Source organism: Lathamus discolor, chromosome 3, assembly GCF_037157495.1.
Source record: "Lathamus discolor isolate bLatDis1 chromosome 3, bLatDis1.hap1, whole genome shotgun sequence".
Classification (NCBI taxonomy): domain Eukaryota; kingdom Metazoa; phylum Chordata; class Aves; order Psittaciformes; family Psittacidae; genus Lathamus; species Lathamus discolor.
This window is the reverse complement of record NC_088886.1, coordinates 61,780,628-61,788,836: the sequence shown is the minus strand read 5'-3', so window position 1 is coordinate 61,788,836 and position 8,209 is coordinate 61,780,628. Positions and strand designations below refer to the sequence as shown.

General features: G+C 45.6%; 1 long non-coding RNA gene across 2 annotated transcripts in view; it reads right to left on the bottom strand.

Annotated features, from left to right (window-relative positions):
• Positions 1-4,863: 4,863 nt before the first annotated feature.
• LOC136012368 (uncharacterized) overlaps positions 4,864-8,209 on the bottom strand; it is a 126,080-nt gene continuing 122,734 nt past the window's right edge. For both annotated transcript variants that reach the window (XR_010611684.1, XR_010611685.1), the window contains 2 exons: positions 6,760-7,039; positions 4,864-4,914 (listed from right to left, as the gene is read on the bottom strand). This is a non-coding gene — a long non-coding RNA (uncharacterized LOC136012368). The remainder of the gene's footprint in view (positions 4,915-6,759; positions 7,040-8,209) is intronic.

Genomic DNA, 8,209 nt, shown 5'->3' with positions numbered 1-8,209 from the left:
ACTTTTTGGGGAGATCTGTGAGGAAAAATAGGTACTTGTGCACCTTTTCTCCCATGCATTTGCGATGCCGAGGCTGAAATGCACCCTGTGCATTTAGCGCTGTGGAAAAGTCACACAAATAATCATTCCCTAAGAGCTTCCCTCACTTTCAGGAATGAACGCCGTTAAGGAACACCAAAGGAAACATTTCTAATCTGAACTCATCCCGGTGAACCTGGATAAAAGGCTCTGTCAATGCTGCATCTGAACGCCTCAATCATAGAAATTGTCACTCTTATTAATGAAACAATTCCGTAAAAAGATTGCCCTCTAAATGGGTTTAATGTTTGTACCTATCCAGCTGTCTGTGACGAGATTTACGCATCCTGGCAGGCAGGGGGACATTAAGCCTTTCCAAACCAAATTCTGTTTGCAACAAGATACTGTCTGTTCAGTCCTACATGATTTATCTTTAAATATTTTAACAGCTTACGCGGTACCTTATGAAATATAAAATGAGAATGTCTCACCAAAATGAAGCCAGGAAATTAAGTCACAGCTTTAGAATATTAACCACACCGAGGGTGTCTCCCTTCTTCCCTGTTAGTCAACACTGATCACATTTGCATCATCTAATTTTAGGGTAAATACTGAGAAAGAAAAGGCACCCAACGCCGCACCACGTCCTGCACACTGTGAGTGGCTGTCAAGCACCATCAGACCTTTCAAAAGAGCATTTTAATTTCAAGTTTTCTATCAGGTTCTTTGGCTGGCAGTTGTTTGTCAAGCGTGAGGCTTTTTGCAAGGATCTCCAGGCTGAGCAGCTCTATTAAATAACAAATAAAACTGAGATAGGAACATTTCTGTACATCCATTTTTTAAGCATTACATTTTTTCAGTGTGAAATTACATGTGCCAGGTCGCACTTCACTGCCTGAGCCTCCCATACATGAAGTACCAGATAACCACTGTTGTTGCATGTTACTGTTAGTGCCAGGTGTATCCCTATTGTCAGTCCAGCTAAGCCACACAAGAGCTTACTGCAATTAAATAGCAATTTGTTTCTATGAAACTGCAATTAAAGAATTACTGATCAGCCATTTTAGATTGGCGGTGCTTTGACTGCATGTTAAACAGTGAGGAGCTCTCGATTTATTTCTGCAGTCTGAGCTGCGAGTAACAGTGAAGTGTAACACGCTCACCTATGTCCCTTGTCAAGTTGAAAGTACGAGTCCTCTGTGAAGCACTCTGATCTCATCACAAACATGCTGAGAGCAATGACAAGTCAGGGCTGATCTCTGTAAGTTGCACTTGCAACTTACAGGACCTGAAGTTATTACTGTTTTCTGTTCCTGTATAAGCAGGGATGTGTATGCTTCCTACAGGGGATGTTTTCAACTCCAGATTGATTCTGTTGAGAATGGACTGCAAGTTGTGGGCCGCAAGCCAATAATGTACTGCAGGTCCTGACTTGTTAGAGCTGTGTAAACAGGGCTACTCTAGCTCCTTAATCACAACTAATAAAAGACTAGGAGAAACCAATCAATTACCTTATAAGTCGTTTGGGGTTTGGGTTTGGATTTCCTTTTTAATAAAAAGCAGAAGTTTATCTGCCGCAGCTTTCACTGTCGCACTTGTACAACAGATGAGGCACTCCAAAGCAATGGCATCGCTCACCTGTGTGCACCCAGGGTTGCTGGCGGCTGTTTGCCTGTGCCATTCCGGGGAAGTCGCGGGTGCTCTTGCCCTGGAGCCTGGCAGGACCCGCCAGCCCCCGCCTCGAGTCCCCGCCGAGCTCACAGCGCTCATGGTTCGCCTGAAACCTGGAATGTAAATTTTTGGTGCAAATTAAAAACTTGTTTGTAAGAACTCAAAGAGGAATTATCTCTGCAGCTGTAATTACGTTTCTTAATTATCACCAGGCTCTAACCAAGTCTCAGACATGTTCGCTTCAGTTCCTGCCTCTCTGCACAGTGGAGGCTGCAGACATCCTCCTTCCTTCGCCGGCGGGGATGACATCACACCTGTGGCATGCATGAGATAAGCGCTGCTTCGTTTAGAAACAGGTTCCTGTCTCTCAGAGCTGTTCCTGGGGTGTGGGATGGCTCCGGCCCTGCTCCTGAAGGGTGACCCATGGGGCAGAGGAGTGCTGCTGCTGAGCAAACTGCTGCGTCAGGGGTGAATGGGGAACATGCACCCAGTGTGTGCAGGGTCCTGGCTCCGGGGAAGTGGCAGGTGAAAGGCCTGTGCTTAAACCTCAGCTGAAGTGGCCCAGCTGAGAGTCAGGAATTCACTCACCTGCAGCAGAGTCTCCTGTCTGAGCCCAAGGCCTGATAAAAGCCCTGTTTATTGGAGGCAGACACAGCTGTGTGCAAGGTTATTTTCCTCCCTCCTCTGTGGGTATTTTTAACAAGTCGGGTTCTGTTGTGCTTCTTTTAACAACAATTCTAGCACAAAGCTCACAGAAATGTTCCTGGCGTGCAGGAGGCTGCACAGGTCAAGGAGGGGGCAACAGGATCTGAGGTGGTGGCTGGGGATGTAAGACTTGGTCCTTCCTGGTGGCTCATGGTGCTTTTTTGCCCCTACTCACCTCTGGCTTGGCCACTGAAGGGCAAGCAGGGGTCTGGCATCACAAAGGCTGGAGTTTTTTGGGTTTCTGATGAGGCCTCTCAGCGCTACTGTATTAAAAGCAATAAACTGCAGAATTTTAGTGACTGGAAAGGCCACAGCACACTGTTCAGCCAGCTCAGAAAAGATGTGCAGTGGCCGAAACAAGAGCTGTCCCCTTAATAGGGTGATGCTTGAGGAATGCTATGTGAGGGCTCAAGCCTCTGAAGGACCAGGCATGAAAAGGGCCTGCGCTTTCAAACAGCAAAGCACCCAGGAGGGCTGGAAATTCTCACAGGTGCTAAGGACCTTCTGAACTCTCATATTCACTGCTCTAATATAGGCCTCACAGACCGTTGTGCCATTTTGATCCCATATGTAATATTGCTCTTATATTTTTGTAATCACTTTGTAATCTGTTTCAATCAGTTCCCTGCTACACAAGATGTTCACCCCGGCTCACAAATGCTGGGCCTGGAAACCCATTTCTTTTTGAATGATGAAAAATGTTTGAAAAATATTATTTTGCTTTTTAGGCCTTCTTTTATTTTATCCCCTGATATGTACAGAACTTAAAAAAAACTCAGCACACCAAACCAAAACACCTCAGCCATTTTGTTGAAGCAGCCCCATAAACCATAACACTGAGCCCAAAGCTTAGCTTGAGGTGTTCTTGCCTCAACAGAACTTTGGTCTTTGAGAGGGAGATGATGCAGTGGAGACAAAAACTTACATTAGGAGAAGCATTGCTCTGCCTGGTTGGGTCCTGGAGCCGGTGAAGTGCCCATGAAGGAAGGCGGAAGGGAGCCAAGCAGCTGAACACAGGGATGAGCCAGCAGCTGAACACAGCAGCATAGGAAGGAGCCCCCGCTGTCAGAACCTGTACTGGTGCCTTTCTCTGCAGCAGCATGCGGTCCCCTCTGATGCTCCTCGTGTCCTTTGCTCTTCCAGGAGTGGTGGCCACTGGGCAAGCTGAAGCTCTCCGTGTGCAGCAGGCTCCAGCTGATGTTACTGTCTCACAGTGTTGGAACATGCTGTTAATTACATTTTAGAATATCCATATACTTTTCCTCCTAGGGGATCTTACAAGCAAGCTTTTCACTAACAACTTCTGTGGTTCGCCGTAACCTCTCAGAATAATCATTGGTTCCATTGAACTTATGCCAGTTGGTTTGTTAAACTAAATTGAGAGAACAGGGCCTATATTAATTCTCAGAAGGCGAGAGATTGCCCTGTGATTTGGGGAAATCTTGATTGCTTACAATATGAATAAATGAACAAGGCAGATATTAACTTTACACCTGACTTCAATTTCTTTGAGCAGTAGAGAAATATCCAATAGGAAGAAAAAAAACCCAGCTAAAATTCATAAGCCAGCCATTAATAGGCTAATTTTGTGCTGTAAAATCATCAGCTACCCATAGAACACAAAGGGGCGATGAATGCGGTATTTGTCTTTTATTCTTAGGAAAAAACCTGCAGATCAAACAGCCCCAAACAGGCTGAGCCGACACACATCCCACTTCTGTATTTTTGGATATCCTCTGATACTCATTCCACTGATGTATTTGGCTGATGTATTCAACAGGTAATTACTTCAGCCATACCAAGACGCTGATACCGAGCAGTGGAAGATGTTTTGCCATAAAGCTGATACCCCTTGTTACTGAACTCCCCTCAGACGTGGGATCTGCAGCAGCCACTCAAAAGCTGCAGTTGGTATTTTTGTGCTTATGCCACACTTAAAAATTATTCCTGCTTCATCAGTTCAGTCTTTTTAGCTGGCTTGGAAAAAAAAAAAAAACCCATATTGCAAATGAGCTCCTATTCTTATTTGTTGTTTTAAGAAGGGTAAGCACTGAAGTATTCAAATGGAACAGATTATACCTTTAATTACATCCAAACAGGATGCTGAGCTGATTTTTCTATTTTCCGTTTAATTGCTATAGTTCAAAAAGATATTGCAGAACTGTAGATGCGTTATTTAAGCAGAGCCACCCGGCCCCTGTGCTTGTGAGAGAGACCAGAAGGGGGAAAATAAGACAAAATAATTTAAAGGGGAAAATTCCAACAAAGTAGTTTGGAAAAAACCATCCTGGGGGAGATGTTTTACCTGGATCTATGTTTCATGCTTTCTGGGAGCATCTTGGGACTCAGCGGGAGTCCCACCAGCTACACTGGGTCCTGCATTCCTGAGGGACCCCCCTCTCGTGCCATAGGTAGCGAAGTGCAGTTTCTTCTCTAACCTGCTCATCAGTGAGTGTGGTGCTTCCCAGATGTGATCCCAACCAGTCACCCTTCTCATGGATGTGCTTGATCTCCATTCTCCTACAACACAAAATGAGAATAATGAAAGCAAATACAATTCATCACTTCTTAAACTAAATATATTTCCATTTTGTTTGCATGTGTGTGCGTGTACATCATTCACCATATAGGTTTAGAGTATGTACTACGACATTACAACCAGTGATAAATCCTACTTGCTTACTATATGTGTTATTTGCTGCAACATTAAGCTCCGTAAGAATCTTATATGTAACTTGTACCAAAACTAAATATATTGTGGAATTGATGCACAGTTGTAAACAAGAGCATAACTTCCCACTTGAGCACAGTTGAAGGTGGCAGCTTGTGTGGCAATTCCTTTGTAAACAACTGCACATTTTCCAAAGAATAAGCCAGTTAATTACATTTTTAATGATGGGTTTAGAAAATAGGATTCTTGGGGGAAAAAATACCTACAACACAACAAAAAAAGTAAACCTGAAGCTTGTACTGTAGAAAGAAATGCCATGTGTGAAATACTGGGTTGTGCTGGGCCCAGGTCTTTTGCTTCCCCCACCTTCTCTTTTTCCTTCTACTTGAACTGGCCTGTGTACAGTCTGGTTTACAGCTCTACTGTGAATTCAAACAAAGCTGACACTGGCATAATCACTTATTTTTCTGTGTGAATTACCTTATTTCACTATTTTCAATAGTGCTAAGTATGTGCTACCCGCTTAGAGAGCTGATGGGGTGCGTAGCAGAGCTCAAGATGTCCTCTTAACAGACAAAGCTTACAGAAGGCCATGTCACAAGTAGGGTCTAACCGCTAGCAGCACTGGCAGCTCTGAAGGGCTGATATGATACAGCCTTGCTGACACACCACAGGTTACATGGAGAGATTCAGGGAGCAACTGAACGAGCTGGAGTAAGAGTACACAACTTTTATTGATGAAGTTCAGGGGAAAGAGGCACTGGGGGCAGCTGTATTAATCCCGTAATAACTTGAAATATAATCAGCACACTGCTGCAGGGATGCCGCGGGAGGGAGGGAGGTGGAGGTGTCAGGGTTTAAGTTCACAGGCTTTCCCAGTTCATTAAAAAGTGAATCAATCAGAGGAACAGGCTGGCTTTTCAAAAGGCTGGCAGAAGGGAAGGGGCTTCGGACGTTGGAAGGCATGCAGATGGTGCGCCCGTCCTCAGCAGCATCCGCTTGAGGAGATGGCTGTGTTCTACCCTGCTCGAGCTAGTAAAATGTGTTAGAATGTGCTAGGGGAGATTCTGGCTGGACGTCGAGAACTTAAAAGCTCAGCAGTGCTGGTGCTGTGGGCCATATAAAGGTGATGCTGAGAGATGTTTATAAAGGGAAAACAAGTTTTGTTTTGTAATTTCTAGAGTGGTGGCTTAACCAGCAGGCAAATGGGCAGAAGGAGCCTGCCTACAGGACCCCTCTTTGTAGGCAGCTGGTATAGTAATTAGCTCATTACTATTAATTTTTTTGCCATGCCTGAACTCATTAGTGATGTATTTAAAAAAACCCCAAACAACAAACCCCCAAAACTAAGTGGAATTCATATATCTGGATCTGGCATTTCCTACATCCTTTGGATGAAGCTAGTGCATGTACACAGACCAGAGAACATCCTCAGAGAATGAGCTTACTCACCCCCACAGGCGCTCGAAGGTTTAGGACACAATGCCCTATATTTAAATAGGACTCATGACTTTTTAATTACTGCACAGTACAACAGGGCTCAGTGAGAACACATGGTTGTCCAAAGTGGTGTGCTGTGATTGCACACCAGCGGCACAGGAGCGCGTTTAATCAGTGGTCTCTAGTCCACATGAGAACAAGTACCCACCACGGGCACAGGTAGGAACACTGACAGACAGTATTTCCATACTAACCTCAGTTAGTATGCCTCAGCTGCATTGAGAACATGGTACGGAAAGTGCTGTGTCATAGTGATGAGTGATACAGGCTGTAAACCATCTGTGGTAGATGGCAGCAGTGTCACTGTGACCCGACAGCTCCTCCGGGGAAAATGTGTCCCTTTGTGGACATCTTTTCTGGAATGCAAGACCAAATCTTCATCATCCCCTGCCCCTTGCATGGATCCTGCTGTGCTTCCAGTGGGCCAGGGACTGCCCTCAGGTTAATTAATAGTTCCACTGGTTGCTGGAGGAGCTGTGGAGGAGTGGAAAGACATACTTGGTCAGTACTAGAACTGAGAGGCAGGCTCCTTTCTTACAACATTTGCTTTTAAACAATTTTTGCTTTCTAAGATGTTTGTAATGGTACGAAAAAAAACAATGTAGCTGTTCACGCAATCACAGGATCATTAGGGTTGGAAGGGCCTTCTGGAGATCATCCAGTTCAACCCCCGCTACCAAGGCAGGGCCACCTACAGCAGGTTACACAGGAATGTGTCCAGGCAGGTTTGGGATGGCTCCAGAAAGGGAGACTCCACAACCCCCTGGGCAGCCTGTGCCAGGGCTCTGACACCCTCACGTAAAGACACTTGTTCTGTGTTAGTTTTCGGCCATTTGCTCCTCGTCCTGCCACTGGGCACCACTGGAAAGGGTCTGGCCCCATCCTCCTGGCACCTGCCTTTGAGCTATTGATCTGCATTGATGAGATCCCCTCTCAGGCTGCTCTTCCTCAGGCTAAAAAGGCCCAGCTACTGCAATCTCATCCTCCTAAGAGAGATGCTCCAGACATATGAGCATCCTTGTGGCCTTCACTAGACTCTCTCTAGTAGCTCCTTGTACCGAGAAGCCCAGAACTGGACACTACTCCAGATGCGGCCTCACCAGGGTCAGTAGAACCTGAACCCCTCCACGTCTCTACAAAGTGGTTTAAAGCACAAACCAGGCTGGCTCTATGTCTCCTTTCTTGCATTCATAGGTCTTTCCAAGACTATCCCTGAGCTACAGCCCAAGGCCAGTGAGTAGAAAGCATACTTTCTGGTTTAATTTTTTAATTTCTTGCTTAGTGCCTTGACCATCTCCCCATTATGATTTTTCTAAGCACTGATTTCCTCTTTCCATTTTCCATCCCAACACCTGGCCGGACCAGCCTTGCTTGTGTGCCACTCTGCTGCGAGGATTTGTGTTCAAATGGATTCAGCTGAAATGCTAATGTGGCTGGGAGCTGGCACTTGTGCAGGGCTTGGGGCAGCTCGTAGTGGTCTGACCTGTTTTTACTGAATCAGTTCCAGTTCAGCAGAAGTGGGTCAGGCACCTTCAGCCACGTTGATCCAGAGCGTCACAAGAACTTGCCACTTTGGCAAAGTGGGAATTAAATCAGCTGGAGAATAACCTCAGAGAAACAGAGATGTCACTGGCATCTCCCTCA